Source organism: Crocodylus siamensis, chromosome 8, assembly GCF_052110815.1.
Source record: "Crocodylus siamensis isolate JL-2025a chromosome 8, ASM5211081v1, whole genome shotgun sequence".
NCBI lineage: Eukaryota > Metazoa > Chordata > Crocodylia > Crocodylidae > Crocodylus > Crocodylus siamensis.
The window spans coordinates 35,957,136-35,976,364 of NC_143402.1; the positions used below are offsets into that span (position 1 = coordinate 35,957,136).

The 19,229-nt window shown below is 39.8% G+C and overlaps 1 protein-coding gene across 4 annotated transcripts in view; it reads left to right on the plus strand.

Moving 5' to 3' along the window:
* Positions 1 to 19,229, plus strand: part of DIAPH2 (diaphanous related formin 2) — a 768,551-nt gene that overhangs the window by 404,960 nt on the left and 344,362 nt on the right. The gene's annotated exons all lie outside the window — the stretch shown is intronic.

Genomic DNA, 19,229 nt, shown 5'->3' on the forward strand with positions numbered 1-19,229 from the left:
ATAAGGCACCAGGGTAGACAGTCTTCTAGCTGAATGCCTGAAATACAGTTTTGAATTATGGGATGATTTTAAAAAATCAGGAGTGAGGAAAGAATGCCCATACAATGGAAACAGTCAATAATATGTCCAATTTACAAGAAGAGTGATTTAAGTGAGTGTAATAACTTAACTATCAGGACATCTCCTTAACTATGTGCAACATATAAAGGTTTTTTTAATTTGTTTTTTTTTCCTCAACTGCTGTTAAACTGTTTATTCCCATACATGGAAGAAATTGTGGAAAGTTTCCCTGAGTATAAAGCATTTTTTGTTATGTAATGTGTTTGTTAAGGACTTGATTCATTTTTACTGAGTGAATGGCTAGTAAAAGACATGAGAGTAATTTTGTTAGGTATAACTGACATTTAGCAGGAAGAATAGCCAGGCTTTGAGGGATGGGTTGGTATTTGTGTCATCTGGGGAAATCAGGGTTCATTTGCTCTCTGGTCTCCTTCCCCTCTCATCTTAGTGATTAATTCTTTCAGTCAAGGAATATTTTTCCACAAGTTGAAAAGAAACTCTATTCCTGACTTTTTAATTCTATTTTGGGCAAAATCCTCCTTGTGTTACAGATATAACATTTCATTTTCAGTTTAAGGTTTTGTGAAACCATTTACTGCAGTCAGTCACAATTGCTATAAACAGATACTGTACTTACTAGAATATTTCAGCCTTTTCTTAAAATGATTGTGAATTACATCTACATTAAAGGGTGTGGTATGGGATATACTTCTTCAGTCTACCTAAATGCAAAAGAACTTTGCTGTTTGTATTTGTTTGGCTTGTGGAGAGGGTTGAAAGTAGACATTGCTGTTGTATGTATGCTTTAGGTCATCATGGAAGAAAAACAGCTACTTGCTGGATGCTTGATTTGATTACCAGAATCTGGTTGCTATTAGACTAATATCCTAATGTTATAATTTTAAACCATTTTCAAATGGGAGGGGAAACATGCCACTCATCAGCACTTCCAGCTTAACTGTTATGTCTGTCCATTGCTATACCAATGTAAGAGCCCTGGCAGGCTCTCTCTTTGTAAAGTTCAAAGAGTATGAAGTTTGTACTGCTACAAGGTATAGAAAGAACACTATGGAAGGGCTTATGCACAGGCCCCTGGCTGAAGTGTGACAAGGTTGCTGAAGAAGTACCCTCTTCCATCATGGGGTGATAGGGGCTGCCACATAGCTTCCTCTGCTCCTAGGGGAGCTGGACAGGCTTACTGACATGGTCTTCTGATCAGCTGTGGCACATGCTCAAGACTGGAGACTGCTGCAGGAACTGCAGTGTGTGATCTAGCAGTCTGTCTAAGGAACTTTAAAGGGGTTTTGGTATGCAATGCGGGAGGGCTTCATCAATGGTGGCAGGGACTGCCTGGATAGGAAAACTGCCCCATCAGACCCTACCACCCCTGCTGTAGTCATTTCCCTGTTTCTGCCTGAGGAGCTTTAAAATTGAGTGGTGCTAGTGCTGTACCAGTTCCAGTGGCTGCCACCACCTCCGTGACAGTATGAGCTATTGTCAGTGCCCTGGCAGCAGGGTCCCCACAGGGCTTTTTAATAGTTTGCCACTGGAAGGGAGAAGAATGTAAGATTGTGGGATGCTGGGAGTCGCAGGAACCCCCGTAGAACCCACAGGAACCCCTATAGAAACACATGTAACAGGACAACTGGTGCAAAGGTAGCTTTTTGCTGTTGTTGCTGCACAGTGGCTTAATGTGTGGCCGATTTGTTTCTTGTCCTGCTTAATTCAAAAGTAGGACATTCTGCTATAGCCCCAAGAGAACTAAACATATAATTTTAAACCTGAATGAAACAGGCCAGTATTGTGATGCTTGAAGTTGCTTGTGTATATCTTTGCAACTTGGACATAAATTCTGTAATGGGCTGGAAATTATCAATATAAGCACTACAATGTTCTTTCTGCTATCTGTTTCCACAAGTTCAATTCATTTAATTTTGCCAGTACCCAATTTTAATATGCCTATAGTTTGTTTATTTTTAATCAGCCAAAACATAGCCCTGGTGTGTAGGAATTGTCAGTGAGAAACTGAAGATTGTCAAGTGGTAGAGGTACGTTTGGATCTTTTTACATTCCAGGGAACTATTTTGTCATTCCCAAACTATTGTTTGTAGGTAACAGATTGCCTGAGCTCCTTTCTATCATTGTTTGAAGACACAGAAAATTCTGTTTTTAACAAATATGTTCCTTTAGCTTGACAGGAAGAGCAAAGTATGAAGCTCTTCTTCAGCATTGCTTCTGTAACAGAGAAATGTGAGGACCATTGAAATGTTAAAGTAGCTCAGGATAGTGGTTTAACTTCTCCTTAATGAAGGAGTTAATGCAATTGAGGATTTAAATTATTTTTGAGTCTCACTTACACAGGCCATTCTATATTATGAAGATAATACTTTATCTGTTCCTTGTTCAGTTGACATGCAGAAACCTCTTCTTGGGGTTTTTTATTTGCCTGATTGTTCTTTAACTATGAGAAATAGAATATTACACTGAGTGATGCAGAGGATTCCTACAACAGAATTGAGCCAAAGGTGATGGGCTTTACTATCTTTTCGTGGTCAATGGGCCTTGGGCACTGATTGAAATTTTGAAATCTTCAGCATTTTGTTTTGTGTTGTATGAAACTGAGAGGAAAGGGGAATGGAGCTCTCCAGGACTGAAAGTAGAGGTATCTGAGGAGTAAAGTGTGTTTGGGGAGGAGTGGGATGTAGAAGGGAATAGGATGAGAATTTCACTGGGCCCTGAGGACAACCAGGAGGGTATCACTTGATAGGGGTCTGAGGAGGTCTCTCCTCTTCAAATAAAATTTAAATTTAAAAGTTTTTTTTGGTTGTTATGAAGACAGTTTGTCTAGCTGACTGTGGCGAAATGCCGGGCTAGCGGCTCCGGCACCGCTTAGGGGAGCCGCGGGCTTTGCAGAGTTGTGCGAGTGCGCGGCTTGTGGGGCGGGATTGAAGTAGCTCTTAGCCGCCCTCGAGGTTCACCGAGTTGGCACAAGTAGACGACTTAGAGTAAGTAGTTAGTGTCCCTTAATCTATAGGGTGTCCGTTGGTTCACGAGGTTCCAGAGCCAGCCCTTGCGTTCCAACAGTGGAACAAGTCCAAAGCTAGGTGCGGCTGCCGACTCCTTAAGTCCCAGAACTGGTCAACGGCTCATGAATGGGAAATACAAGGCAATACTGTAACACAGTGAATCGTTGTCAGTTGTCGGATTTCTGAGGCCTTTATCTTCACTGGGATACGCCCAGGCGGGGAGGCTGAGAACCGGTCTGCGGGGTGATCAGGCCCGCAGAGTTTTCCAGTTGTCGTCTCTGCTGCTTCCTGCTTTTTTGCCTCTTTTATAAATGTTTGTTGGACTGCCTCTATGACACTAACTATAGTATACAGATAGGATAATTTTCTTTTACATAATTATTGCTAGGCAGATTTTCTACATAAGTTTCATTTCTGCAGAAATGACACTTCTAGATAAGAAATGAAATTTACAGAATGCGCATGTGTAGCTTAATGCCAGTGGAGAAAAGTACAAAGCGTTTGTTTTGATTAACAGTCCACTTCAAGGTTACATAAATGTGAGAGTGCCGCGCGGCAGTTACACAAAAAAGAGAAAATAATATAAAGTCTTTGCTAAAAACTATAAGACAGTTACACTGACCTGAAACCCAAGGATACTCTCATGCTCAATATGTGAAATCTCTGTCAGGGCTGCTTTTAAATATAAAAAAGTAAATATTTATGAAATACTATTTTAATATGGTAACAGAATTTAAAATTATGTACATCTTATACAAATCGGAAAGTTTGATATGCATTCTAATGTGTACTTGACTTTGCAACCATAACTTTCTTTTAACTTCTCCTCCTCTCTTCTTTTAAATTTTTTTTAATGTTTTGTCCGTAATTTAAGGTCTGAAATTTGTTTTCTTTCTAGCTACAAATTACTTTGTATTCCCATACTTCTTGACCTATAGTCTTTTCTTGTACAGGTTTCCCTCGATTTATGTGGTACATGCGTTCCTGGAGAACGGTGCATAAATCAAATTCACATAAAGTGAACCCACTTTACAATGTAACAAATAGGGATAGGTTCCCATGACAGTGAGTCTGGGACTAGGGAAGGGGCGGGGGCTGGGGTGCCGCTCCCAGGGATGCACAAGGCAGCAAAGCAGATGGAACAGAGTGGAACTCATCCCAGCCCTGGCTGCAGTGGCCCTGAGAGTGGCCAGTGCTAGCTGCCTGCAGCCGCTGGGCTGCACCATGCTCTCCCTGTCCCCCCTCACCTCTGCTCCTGGGCTGTTCCGTGCCCTGGTTCAGGCAGCTGGCACCAGCTGCTCCTGGGGCCATTGCAACCAACGCTGGGGTGAGTGGGGCCACAGCCCTTTCCCCTCCCCCCACAGACTTACCTGCTTCGGTGGGGGAGAGGGGAGCATCTATACTGATTGCATAAGAGCAAATTTACCCTGCATATAACGAATTATGGGTCTAAATGTGCTCATCACATAAGAGCAAATTCGCATATAAAGAACCTGCATAAATCAAGGGAAACCTGTATATCATGGCACAAATTATTAAATTCAGTAGAGTGTGAGCACTTCAACACAGTATTCACTACTGGTGTATTATGGACCAGCTCCATTAAGGTTAGTGAAGCACAAACACCTCATCCTGGCATAAAATTTGGTCTACATTAAACCACTTAAGTTTTTCTTCTTACTCCCATGCAATTTTCACATGGTTAATAGACAAGAGATTTTTATTAGTTTAAATTAATATATGTTTACATTACACACTGTGACCTGTGGTTAAAATTTATATTTTGTAACTGAAATAACTTGAACACATATTCTGAATTTAATAAAAGATACTTCTAGATATTAAACTTTAATATCTACTTGGTATCCTCTGTTAGATATTATAGGTAAGGTGGTAAAAATATAAACTGAATCCGTTAGGTATTGGTAGCTGGGAGAGAGAGAACCATAAAGTGGTTACATAAATTAGAATGGCATTGTGGTCAAGATAGGATATAAAACCTATTGTTTTCAACTATACATAGGGCCAGTATTATTCATAAGCTGCAAAATTACTTGGTTATTCATGTTGAGGTTTGGAGGATTGGCTTTCAGGTTCATTACACCTTGTAGCACTTATTTATAGAGACAGCAGCTGATTTTAAAAAACAATATGTTACATAGTTTTCTTCATAATAAATAATAATAGCCCACTTGCATTTTCTTTTTTTGCTCTTTGCTTCTTCCCATTGGTCAATGTGACATCTTTATTGACTTGAATTTTAGAAATGCTGAGCACTGATATCCTAACAAGTTAATCCATGACAATGGTTGCTCAACTCCTCTGACAAGAGGCCATCATAAAACCTCAGAGCTAAGAGAAAGGAAATATCTGTGTAATCCAGAGTTAAAGTAATTTCTTCTGTTTTTATCGTTATGGTGATTATGGTTAAAGGCCAGTGAGTAGATTTTTTTCTGTCTGTCGTACTAAGCTTCCTCCTCATTTTTGTAAGAGTGGTGAAAATTTTGCCCACATTCTTAAATTCAGTAACTGACCTTTAATGAAATAAGCAAAACAAATCATAGACATTGATTTTGCCTGAAACTTTTTAACTTTAGGGTGATGCTGCTATATTCCCTTAGAAATATTACTAGAAGTCATTGTTTCTCCTTTGAAGGCAGATAAAGCTAGAAAATAAATAGTTACATTTTCGTAATCCTCCCAGTCTCCAATCATTTAGCAATAATTTATGCATTTACGGGTTTACTTATGGGATGTGTGTTTGTGTATAAAACTAAGAATGAGAAAAAACAGTGTTTAGGGATAATATAAGCGTCAACGTTCTTTTGCGAATTGTGTAAGTTTTGAAACCTATAAATGGAAGCAACTTTGCATCTAGCTCTTTTTCTAGATCAGAAAATGTTGTTAATAGTGGAGACCTGGATATCAACTTTCCTAGAAAAAACAAAATATTTTATAAGCAGTTTTAATAGCAATAGGTGACTTAAAATACATGAAAGAAGTTAGAATCAAATGAAAGAAAAAGTGAGCATCAGCAATTTCTTCTTTGATATTTATGTTGGTATGCAGTTCTAGTTGAATATGTACGCATTTGTCATAAAAGTAAAACCAAGTTCCTGGTAGCACTGTTGTTATCTTTTGTGTAATTACTTGTTCCTAGGATGTAGGGGAGGAGGACAAGAAATCATCTTGATAAACCACAGTACCTTATCTGAATGGACATGTCTTGCTTTCTTTATCTTTTATTTTCAAATGTTGAACCATGTAAAAAAAATGGTATAGGGATTTTTCAAGCAACATTCAACTGTCTTTTATCTTTTGTTTAACTTATTTCAACCTGTTCTTCAGGTACTAAAGGTTGAGTGTATGCACAGGCTGAACGGAGAGACATTATTTGGAGGAAATGACAATAGTCCTGTCATTAGTTGCCTTCATTCTTCACCACAGTACTTATCTCCAACCATAAAAATGCACCTCTGTGTGCCTCATTTTCAGTGGTTGGTCACCTTAATTAAAAAAAAAATAACTGCAGTGTCTCTGTTGTGTGTTAGAGCTTGCTGAGATCAAGTGTTTTCTTTTGCTTTTTATGATTTGCATTGAGGAAAAAGCATTTGACATTCAGAAAAAACTGAAATGCTAATTAAACTGTTGTGGAACAATATTATTTTCTTCTATTAGTTTTACACTGACAGTTTTAATGGACATTATAAGAATTCATTGAATCTCTCATTATTTCCCCTAATTCATTGAACAAGCCCAATGCACAAAAAAAAGAAGCTTTACAAGGAATCATGTAACGATAATATATATTGGATATTGTATATAAAATACAACTCTGAAAGTCCTACCCATAAGTAGGGGATATTAGTAGGTATTAGTAGGAAACAAAAAATAATAAGGATTTGGAATGTAATTGAAAACAACTTATTAACCTACTTATTGTCTTTGGCTTTCCATTTTTATGACTCTCACCCAATAGTCATGATACTGTTCATGCCCCTAGAATAAAGTTTGTTAGCGTTTCATAGTTTGCAGGGTTGGAAGGGACCTGAGCAGACCATCAAGTCCGAACCCTGCCATGGCAGGAAAGAGTACTGGAGTCAAACAGCCCCAGCAAGGTGATAGTCAAGCCTTGTCTTAAAGGCCCCCAGGGTATGAGCCGGCACCACTTTGCTTGGAAGTTGGTTCCAGATCCTAGCTGCCCTGACAGTGAAATAGCACCTCCTGATGTCTAATCTGAATTTACCCTCTGCCAGCTTGTGACTGTTATTTCTAGTCACTCCTGGTAGTGCTCGGGGAAACAGGACTTCCCCAATGCCTGCTGGTCCCCTCTGACTAGTTTGTAACAGGCCACTAGATCCCCCCTCAGTCTTCTCTTGTGGAGGCTGAACAGGTTCAGGTCCCTCAACCTCTCCTCAAAGGGCCTGCCCTGCTGACTCCTGATCTTGCAGGTGGCCCTCCTCTGGACCCTCTCCATGTTGTCCACATCTCTCGTGAAGTGTGGTGCCCAGAACTGGGTGCAGTACTCCAACTATGACCACTGTTTCATAGAGGGGGAGTATCACCTCCTTGGATCTGCTTGAGATGCATCTGTGGATGCACGACAAGGTATAGTTGGCCTTCCTGACTGCATCCCCACACTGCCGGCCCATGTTCATCTTGGCATCATTTATGACTCCCAAGATTCCTTTCTGCCTCTCCACTGATGAGAAGGAAGTTTCTCAGCTTGTAGGTATGGTGCTGGTTCTTCCTCCCCAGGTGCACCTGCACTTGTCACTTTGCACTTGTCAGTGTTGAAACCCATCCTGTTCTCATCTCCCCACCCCTGTAACCTGTCTAGGTCTGATTGCAGCCTTTTCCTCCTGTCTAGCGTGCCCACATCCCCCCACATCTTAGTGTCATCAGCAAATTTGAACAGGGTGCTATTTACCCCCTCACCCAAGTCATTGATGAGGATGTTAAACAGCGCAGGCCTGAGAACTGAGCCCTGAAGAACCCCACTGTCCACATCCCTCCAGGTCAAAAATGACCCATCCACCACCACTCTGGGTGCGGCCTTCCAGCCAGTTAGCGACCCATTTGACTGTGTAGGTGTCAACACCACAGTCCCCCAGTTTTTTAATGAGAATGGGGTGAGAGACAATGTCAAAGGCCTCCCTAAAGTCCAGAAAGACTACGTCTACTGCTACCCTGCTATGAATCTCTAAACTAAACTACTCTTAACCAGAAAGTTTATTCATTCTCAGTGGAGCTAATTAAATAAGCCTTATGTTGGAATGCATTAGAAAGAATAGAGCTCTATGAAGGATAACTACTCAGATATGTTCTTTGGAAATCCTGTATAGAAGGATTAGGGAAAGGGCAGAAAAATGTGAGGTTGGCTTAACAATAACAGTGCTGCTGTTAAAGCATCATGATATTAACACATTCCACCATTTTTGGTCAGACATATGGTATATTCTCTCTGTTGTATTCAGTTCTGTTTACTTTATTTTAAAATTCAGTGAAAATAGGTGAGTTTCTGAAATGGACAGCAAAAAAAGTAAATAGAAATTTGAACGTCTTCCTCATTAAGGGAACTTAAAAAGAACAGGGCTGTTTAGCTTATATGGGACATGGCAGAAAGGTATCTAAAATATACAGATTAAATCAGGAACTCAAGCTAATCTCTTAATTCAGGTGCAAACAGATATTCTGTGGACTTGAAAGACAAAAATGTTATTATTGATAAATGCAAATATAATGCATAAGTAGTCTGAAGCATTTATTACTACTAGATGATATTAGTACTGGGATTGCTGTATGATTCACCAACGAAATACACCAGTGAAACTGTTCATAATAGTTGAATGCCAGATGACATGAGAGTCATAATTTGAAAGAAAAAATGTAGTAGAGAAAATGTGCAAAGAGCAGAGGGGAGTTTGTAAATTCTCTGGAATCAAAATGGTGATTTTTTTGACACTGGGCCACTGCTTGCTACCCAAATTCTGGAATTGGCATGATTTATTCCACAGCATTAACGCTGGAGTAATACACTTCTTCTAAACATTATGAACTGTTTGGTGAAGAATCTATTGGTCACTTGGATTTTGTAGAAACTTCAATTTTTTTTTTTTAATTTAATTCTTATGCGAGATCAATATAGGCCTCTTGTAGGTGTTCAGGCTCTACCAAGAGGTTTGCCACTGTCCTAGTAGAAACCATAGTCATAAAGATGCTTCAGGTTTTTTCTCAGAATAAAAATAGCTATACAGGAGAAACATACCCCCATTTAAACCAGGTGGAAATGGCTTCTGGGAGAGTGTCTCCCTGGAGAATGGAAGTCTGCATGCTTTCTCACTTACCCCTGGTCCCTCAGGGAAAGACTTTCATGCCTTCCAGAGACCAGGGTCATCCCAATCTGGAGGGGGCACTGTAGTAATTGTTCCCTCCCCTCAGATTGGGAGGGAAGGAGCAGCCACTAGCTTCTCCCCAGCACCTTCATACACAAGAGTCCCCCAGTTTGAGAAGCAGGCGAGAGGCTTTTCCCCACTGCCATCTGCTGGGCTCCCGTGCACTCGGCACTGAGCAAAAGGAGCAGTGCTGCAAACCATCTGCCTGTTTTTCACATCTGTCCATAGTGAGAAGTGCGCTGCGGGCTTTGTCTTGCTGCATTAGTATACCTAGGAACTGGAGGTTTCCTGCAGTCCATGCTTTCCCCAGAATGGGATCACCCCAATTTTAGGAAGATGCAAGGATCAGGGGAGAGAGGGCAGTTGCAGCCTTTGCTTTTCCCTCTCCTGGAATCATTTCTAGTGGTGGAGAGACATGTGGGCTCCGGAAGGTGGACGGGCATAGTGAGGTGGGAGGCTCAACACGGGAACTCTCCCTACTGGCCTGCCACAGAAATATTCTGCTGCTAGAAATGAGTATTTGTAGATGGCCTAAGGTATAGTGAGAACTGATTCACAGAAGCTTAGGGCTGAAAGGGACCTTGTGGGATCATCACAGCTGTCTCCCCTGCTCTGGGCAGGAAAGACTGCTGGGGGTCAAAAAACCCCAGCAAGGTGTGCATCCAGTCTCCTTTTGAAGATCTTTAGGCTAGATGCCTACACCAGGCCCCTGGGAGTCTATTCCAGAATCTGGTCACACGAACTACAAAGAAGTTTTTCTTTATATCCAGTCTGAAACCTTTTTCTAGGAATGTATGACTGGTCTTGGTTTTCCCCTCGGGCACTTTGGTGAATAGTTGTTTGCCAGCCCCTGGTGCTCTCCCTGTAAGCTGCTACCAAATCCCCCCAAAAGTCTAAGCTGTACAGTCCCATATCTGTCAGCCTTTCCTCATATGGGTTGTTCTTCAGCCCTTTAATCTTATGAGTGGCTCTTTTATGGACACTCAAGCTTCTCCACATCCTTCTTGAAGTGTGGTGCCCAGAACTGGACACAGTACTCCAGCTGTGGCCTCACCAATTCCAACTAGAGTGGGAGAATAACGTTTTGCTTGACATGCATCAGTTGATGCATGCCCAGTGTATTGTTTGCTCTGCTAGTTGTAGCAGTATACTGGTGGCTCATATTCATTTTACAGTCAGTTATGACCCACCCAGGTCCCTTCCGAAATATTTTTGATAATCCTGTGCTTTTACCATGCATAGACTGAAGTACCACAAGGCTACTACAATCTGTGTCATCTCAGCATTATTTGTTTATGATTGCAGAGGCATAGAGGTGTCTTGCAGGACAACATAGCATATTAGCCTAAACACTTGCATTCATATAAGTCTATGTCTTATTTATGTATGTGTATAGGGAGCAACATTTAGGACCTGCTTTCCTGTTTACTCTACCATATTAGTATAACTCCATTACAGTCGTTGGTTTTACTCCAGCATAGAACATTTGTAATAAAGTGGGAAAATGGAACATTAGTGTTTAAAATGTTTTTTGAATAAAAACCAAACTAACCCGTTCTGCCACACAGCTTCAAACTTGGCTCAGTTTCACCTTTGCACTGAAACTATTGTTTGAGTTTTGCTATGAATACAAAAGATGAAAATTTAAAATGGCATTTTTTAACAGTTAAATTACAGATTGTGGAGATATCAAGAACACAAACCCTGGCTTTCATGGGAAGGCAGAGCTGACAGGCAAGAATTGACGTGACTACTTTTTTACTCACCATTGTAAATGCTTTTAGAAGTTTAAAAAGAGCTTTTCTTCTCTTATCCTTTGTAAACTGTTTCTATTAGGCTGACGGTTTGTGTTTTGAAATTGCACAAAACTTAGCACTGGTCTTCTTAGGGCTGCTTCGGTCTGCGATGAAGATTACTAAGACAGTTTTTAGAATGAGATAGTAAATTAAGTTGGGCTGCTTGATTGGCTAGCTGTAGAAGCTGGAGAGCAGATATTAATATAGATTCTGACTTTTTGGAAACCTGTTTTTAAAAAGAAATCATTAAACTAGAAAACATTATCCACCAGATACTTAGCAGTCTCCCTTTATGCTTTCCTGCTGGAGAATAATAAAAATATCTGCTAAATCAAACTTCTAGTTGCAATACCCTATGAATTATATTTTTAGTTGCAATACCCTATGAATTATATTTTTAGTGACCCTTATACTTATCCTGTTCTTGCTGAAAAACATAGTGGTAGTAAACTAGGTTGTTTTGTGGTATGTATTGTAATTTTGTTTTATTGGTTAATAGGGTGCAAATATAATACAATAGATGCAGTAGATATGTCCACAGTGCTTCAGATGGAACAAACTTTTCAAGTAAATGTATTTTTGCTTCACGACTAAGGGTTGGACAGTGTTATATCTGTTCACTTAATTATGCTGATAAATCTTTCCTTATAAAGTCTCTAGTGATTTCCAGTTACCCGAGTGCTACAAAAATATGTATATCTATTATCCATTTGGAATGAGTGAAATAGCTTCATATTTTTTGGATTTGCATAAAATTGGTATGTGTCTGAAGGAGTGTGAACTCAGTGAAATAGCTGAATAGTATTCCCCTGCACCGTTTTGTAGGTTTGTCTGTTATGTTATATTTTGGCTTGGCAGGATTTGATTTTTATCAGTAAATACTGATAAATGTTGATTTGATCTAACAGTGATGAAAAAATATTCCCACTGTTAATAACAGAAATGTATAGGAAGGGCACATAAGAAAAAGGATGGCTGACGGAATTTGTAATGGGGGACAGGGAAAATCCACACTGTTTACTTGCAAATGGAAACAAATGCACCCCTGATATGTTGCACTGATATTCTACTTAACTGGGATCTACAAGTTGTTGCTGTTGTAAAAAATGCTTTGAAGGAAGTGGAACTTAAGGCAGTAGGCTCTAGAAGGCAGCCTCTTTCATTTGCAGTGCATGTTTTTACTTAGAATTTCAAAGTAAACTGAAGGCAACCATATTCTGCAGTGTACCAGACAGACTCTGTGGATCAGAAACTGGCTTTGCCAACTGTAGTGTTTGACCCATTTAGCAAGGCTCAGATGTCACACAATTACAGTGGCTACCAAACTATTTTGTGTATTTTCCCTTGCAAGGCAGACGAGTTCAAGCATGACTGATTTGTGCATGGCATGTGAAATGCCCTGTGATAGCAACATAACAGCATTTGATTACTGAAAAAGTGAGACCCAGTCACAACCTGTCATGTCCAGTGTGGCATTATGTGCACTCACAGGGCCAGTAACATCAGCGTCTGTGGAAAGATCATTCAGTTTGTTCAGAAAAGTTCAAGACAAACACGACATGTGCCTCTCTGAAGACCAACTTGGACAGCTCAATGGTTTGTACTACACTAAAGATATAAACTCCGATTTCAGGAGCTTTTGACATCTGAATTAGTCTGCTGGATCAGCAAATTATGCATACCAGTAACTAACAAAAAAACTAAGGTTTTTAAAAATTATTTTGATTTTTTTCACTTTTTTATGAAGTGTACTACCAAATTAACAGAATAATTTAAAGCAGGTATGATGTATTGTTTTATATATATTTACTTTTTATATTTTGATATGATTTTATAAAGCTTTCAACAGTATACTGCCATTACTAGTTTACCCCAAACCCTTAATGTTGTGCAATCATGAACATTTTAAGCGATTTAACCAAAAAAAAAAGGAAATAAATGCTTAAAAATAAACTGGATATTATCCAGCAAAATTATTAAAAAAGTAAAAATCGTATTCTGCCAAACCTAATTTTATTAACAATACTTGACCCACTTTAATGTAATGAAGAAGAACATTATTGTGATGATAACTTTTAAGCTAAGTCATGATTTCTAGAACATGGCATGCTAGAGTATATTTTATTGTCTTTATTGTGATATACTATGAGAGATTTTTCATCAGACTCCTAGACTAATGTTTCTGTGCCTACTGCAGGAAATTTCGAGTTCAGATAAAGTTTCACACCAAATATGACACAGGATATATGAATAAAACATTTTACTGGAGGGGAAAAATGTGCTCCTTAACCACATAATTTAATATAAACTTAATTTTAAACACAAATTCTACAATGCAAGGAATTATTTACATAAATGTAAATTTAATTTAAAAAGCTAATTTTCAAAAGCATAATTTTAAATATGTGATGTTGCTTTACAACAAATCATACATTTTAACATGACCATGGCCATGTATGATCTATTTCAATAAATTAGATCTCACTTTTTTAAAATACATAGTATGCCACAATTTTTTTTGTTTCACATGATCAGTAAATGGTATGCCCAGCTCTTATAGGCATGAACCATGGGAACCTTAACCTTAGACCTTTGTATTTCCTTGGTTTTATGCATTAAACATGTTTTCCTTTATATTACATTAACATAGTTGCTTGCTTTTTAATAGAAGGTTCTTTTTAATGTAATGTTTGCAAGTTTTGTAGCTGAGACTAAACATGAATAAGGTTTGTACATTAATAATACATGACATGCTGCAAGAAACAAGACATGTTGCAAGAAAGATATATATTTCTGTTTTTATACATATCTCAGCTGGAGTGGTAGTCTTTTTATGGTTTGTGGATGAGAGATATTATTTCTTTGTAACCAGAAATGAGTTTTAAGTTGCCTTGGGTAAATTCCTAGCTTAAGCAGTGCATGGAATTTATAAGTATGATTCCTTTTTCTACTAGTTTCCTTGAGGATTTTTGAGGAAGTCTTTTTAGCTGTCAGATAATGTGTGTGCTACTTATCTTATTCTAGGAAAAAAATAGTCTTTATCTATCCTTTGCTATACTTTCTCCTCTTCTCTGCCAATGGTTGTTTAATGGTCAGGTGCGGAATATTTTTTTTACAATTTTTGTAACCGTATTGGGGCTTGTCACATTCTGATTTTTAAATGAGACTCATTAGTATTTTATAAAGTCTCCTAAAAGTAGTTGTATTTCAGCTCTAGTGGATTTTGTGGCAAGTAGGGATCTCAGCTGAAGCGTTGAATCCGGTCCCACAGCATAGTCAGAATTTTGCACAACTGCTGGTAAACTCAAACTAGAGTTCTAACTAAATTCAATTTGCAAATGAATAATAGTCAAAGCAGAATATTTAGAATGTGGAGCTAAATTAAATGTAGATTTTTTCCTGCCTGAAATTTTCAATTTCCCCTGTGCAACAAAACTTGATTTATGGCCTATAAATCTTGTGCATATTATCAGGAGGAAAGCCTGGAGATTTTATTTATTTATTTTTTAATGGCTTCTGTCTAGGTTAGTCTGTCCTTTTGGAGCTATGGAAAGCAAAAGAAAATTATTTTATTTTCAAGGAGCGGGGTGTATCAAGGGGTGGGAATCCCCTTGTGGCCTGCCATGTCACTGTGCCAGGGGACAGGGAGGGGGGCCTCAGGCACACTAGGGAGAGGCTGCCATGCCCCTGGCCGTGGGTGCTCAGCAGCACAGGCTGCTTTGCCCCAGGCCGTGGGGGCTCTGCCAAGCTGAAAGTGCCCACAGTGGCTACTTAGGGTTTTGGTTTTGCTGCATCGACTGGCATGCCGGTTAGTAGAGCATGCTGGTTTGTAAGGTGTCACATAACATGGCTTTTACTGTATGTCTGTATCTTCACTTTTTTGAGCACTTTAAAGGCAGTTAGTATGCTTCAAAGGTTACGTTCTGCATGTACTTATTTTATATCTAGTGGTAGTTTCTGTGACGTCTCCTTCTCATTGTGTGCTGCAGTTGAGGAAAATACACAACTAGAAGATGGAAAAGGTGGTGAAGTAGTAAGCTGTGGAAACATTTTTATATTGATCACAAAAAAAGCTGCACATGCCTCCTGAGCAGCAGATTGCTAGCTATTAGAATACCGCTCCCCAAGATGGACTTTCTCCCAAGGGATGTTCACAGGGCACAAGCAATCATGACAAGTAGTCTTACATCATAAAACTCTCAAAGATGCATTTGTGCTTGTACAGCCCATGTCCCAAGTATACTTGTGCACTTAAGGGCAAGAATTCAAAAGGAATGCTCAAGCACTGCATGACAGGGGAGTGTAACGACATGATTTACTAACTTTTGTCCATTCGTATCTACAGGGATAAGCAAGCTACTTCTAAATTAGAAGAAGAATCCACACAAACTCAAGCGGCAGTGCTTGCTGTTAAAGTTTTACATATTACAGTGATGGGGAGCTGAATTACTGTTTTGTATATTTTTTCTCTATTATACAGAGTAGTTGATTCACAAGTATGCACCAACCAGAATTTTTTGGCAGGCAAGTTGAATTGGCCATACATACCCTTGAAATAGCTACCTTTAAACATACCTTCCTAATACTCTGTCAGATTTTTAGTTCAGCTGGAACTAATCTTCTCAGTTCTGTCAAATAGTAAAAATGAACTTTCTAGAGCAAGCCTCTAGCTTTGCAACCATAAACTGTTGTTTCCAATTCCTTGGCTTACTTTAGAAAGAGCAGAAATCATTGTAGAAATAGCATCAAAATGCACCATAACAATTAAAAGAAAAAAAAAGAAAAAAGAACAACCAGTAGTTTAATGCCAAGACGTTAATTAGCAGCTACTGAGGCCAGAACCCTGTATCAGTGTTATAAAAATTCATCTGTCAACTGGTAACCAACACATTACCATTCTAGTTACTGTCATGCATGAAAATAACAGCCAGCATTTGGTGCTCAGGCAGAAGGAACATGGCTCTTTTTGAAATTATTTTAAATTATACAATAATTCCCATGCAAAACATATACTAGATGGTTTTGTCTGTTCATACATATCCTTGGGGCTATCCTTTTCTTGACTTTAAAACCAACTTGCCATGGGTCCTCAGACTAATGTCTGGACCTTAAAGGCAAGGAAGGTAGGAATGGGTCTCAGTTATTTTGCTTTCTGTCTAATATTTTTCAGGATTAAAGTTTTGTTCCGAAAACTAAAGGAATAAAATGCTTTTATTCTGTTTCTTCTACATTAAAACTGCAAGCCTGGCTTACTCGGGTAGTCTCTAAAGATAATATATATATAAAATGATACAACCAATACAATGAAATAACAAGTACTATAACCAAAGAGGTTGAAGTGGAAAAGAGTTCTCATTAAACTGGTTGCTTGCTTTTGTCAACAAGCGAGGCAGATGAGTGACATGACATTACTTATACATTATAGAGAGACAAATCAGTGAACTGACTACCATTGTGTATGCTTTATAGTCACTTTTGTTGTCTCTCTCTTTTATTTTCCTCTTTTGAAATAACTCCGAACAGTGCAAATTTATTAGGTACTCCTAACAATATTCTTCCTATGTTCCCTAGGGGGTAGGTGTAATAAAGGCTGGCCATGGCACCCCCTGGTGGCTACTCAGCTCCTGCTTTGCCTCATATTTCACCGGCTTGCTCCCCTTCACCTTTCCTGCCATGCCTTGTTGTTCTTACACTTTTGGAAATGGAGGCTGCCTTAGGGATCCCTGATTCCATGTTGATATTCCAGTATATCTATTCAGTGCCTTAAGGACTTATAACATGGCTCCAACCATCCTTTACATGTCCATGTCTCACAGATGTCACAATTAACTCTCTAGCTGCCTCCCTCTGCCCACAACTGGGAACTCTGCCCATTTTGGCTACTCCCAGGTATGACCCTGGGTCCCTGATGCTGACTCTGTCAGTCTCCAGCTGTGGATATCCCTTTCTCTAGGTCCTGGCCCCACTCTTAGCCATTTGAGACCTCCAGGCACTGGTCACCCCTCCTGAGCTTCGGGTCCCTGACTCTGTCTCTTGCCCCTTGGTCCCTTACCTTCCTTGCTCTCATGACCATTTGGCTGTGACCCATGCTCTTCAGCCTTGGCCAAGCCTCCTGCTACAGTCTTTCTTCAGCAATCCATTGCAGTTGAGAATAATGGTCTTCCAAGATAAAAGAACTGGGTTTTTTGCACTTCACAGATCTGAAATCTCATTTTTGAGTGGCTTACATTTTTATGAGTGTCTGCCTTATTTGAAAGCACTAAATGAAAAATTTCAGGAGGAGTATGTTGGGGGGGTTGACATTTTAGAATATAGGATTAATATTTTAAACTGTGCTTGGTAATACAGGGAAAAAAAACACATCCCTGTATTACCAAATGCAACATTTAGTATTACACCTGCCTCTACCTTATCAGTACTAGAAATGTCCCTTGTAGTGTCAGTTGGTGTCAGGAGGGAGAGCAAAATGGGTGATGTAATAGTGGGGGTCTGTTATAGACCACCAGGCCAGGAGAATGTGGTTGATGATGCTTTATTCAAACAACTGGTAGAAGTTTCCCAATCACGGGCCCTGGTTCCCATGAGGGACTTCAGCCATCCCTGACATCAGCTGTGAGGGCAACACAGGCAATCTAGGAAGTTTTTGGAGAGTAGTGGGGACAACTTCCAGGTGCAAGTTCTAGAGCAGCCAGTGAGGGGGCATATTCTTGACCTGCTGCTTACAAATAGGGAAGAATTGGTAGGGACTGTGGTGGATGGCAACCTGGAGAGCAGCAGCCATGAGATGACTGAGTTCAGGATGCTGAGAAAAGAAAGGAATGAGAGCACCGTAGTAGGGACCCTGGACTTTAGAAAAGCAGATATGAACTCATTCAGGGAACTCATGAGAAGGATTGCCTGGGAAGCCAGTCTGAGGGGGAGAGGAATCCAGGAGAACTGGCTGTACTTTAAAGACACCTTGCTGAGAGTGCAGAAACAAACCATCCTGATGTACACAAAGACTAGTAAGAAGGGCAGATGACCAGCTTGGCTTAACATGGAACTCTTCATTAAACTAAATCATAAAGAGGAAGCTTATAAGTGGAAATGTGGGAAAACAACTAGGGAGGAGTATAAAATTATTGCTCAGACATGCAGGGATGAAGTCAAGAAGGCCAAAGCACAATTGGAGTTGTAGCTAGCAAGAGATGTGAAGGGTAACAAGAAGAGGTTTTTACAGGTATGTCAGTAACAAGAGGAAGATCAGAGAAAGTGTGGGTCCCTAACTGAATGGGGAAGGCAACCTAATGACAGAGGATGTAGAAAATACTAAAGTGTTGAATGCCTTTTTCACTTCAGTCTTAACAGGCAAGGTCAGCGCCCAGACTACTGCACCTGACAGTACATTTTGGGGAGGAGGTGAGCTGCCAACTGTGGCAAAGAACAGGTTAGGGACTATTTAGAAAAACTGGACATATATAAGTTAATGGGGCTGAAGACGATGTACCCAAGGTCGCTGAGGGAGTTGGTTGATGTGATTGCAGAGCAACTGGCCATTATCTTTGAAAACTCATAGCAATTGAGAGAGGTACTGGACAACAGGAAAAGAGCAAATATTGAGCCCATTTTTAAGAAAGGGCGAAAGAAGGGCCCAAGGAACTACAGACCAGTAAGCCTCACCTCCATCCCTGGAAAAATGATGGAGAAAGACCCCTAGGAATCAATTTCTAAGCACTTGAAGAAGACTAAGGTGATTAGGAACAGTCAGCATGGATTCATCAAGGCCAAGTCATGCCTGACTAACCTGATTGGCTTTTATGATAGAAAGGCTGGCTCTGTGGATACAGGGAGAGCGTTGAACATGATGTACCTTGACCTTAGCAAGGCTCTTGATATTGTCTTCCACAGCATTCTCACAAGAAAGCTAGGGAAGTACAAATTGGCTGTAAGGTAGATAGACAACTGGCTGGATC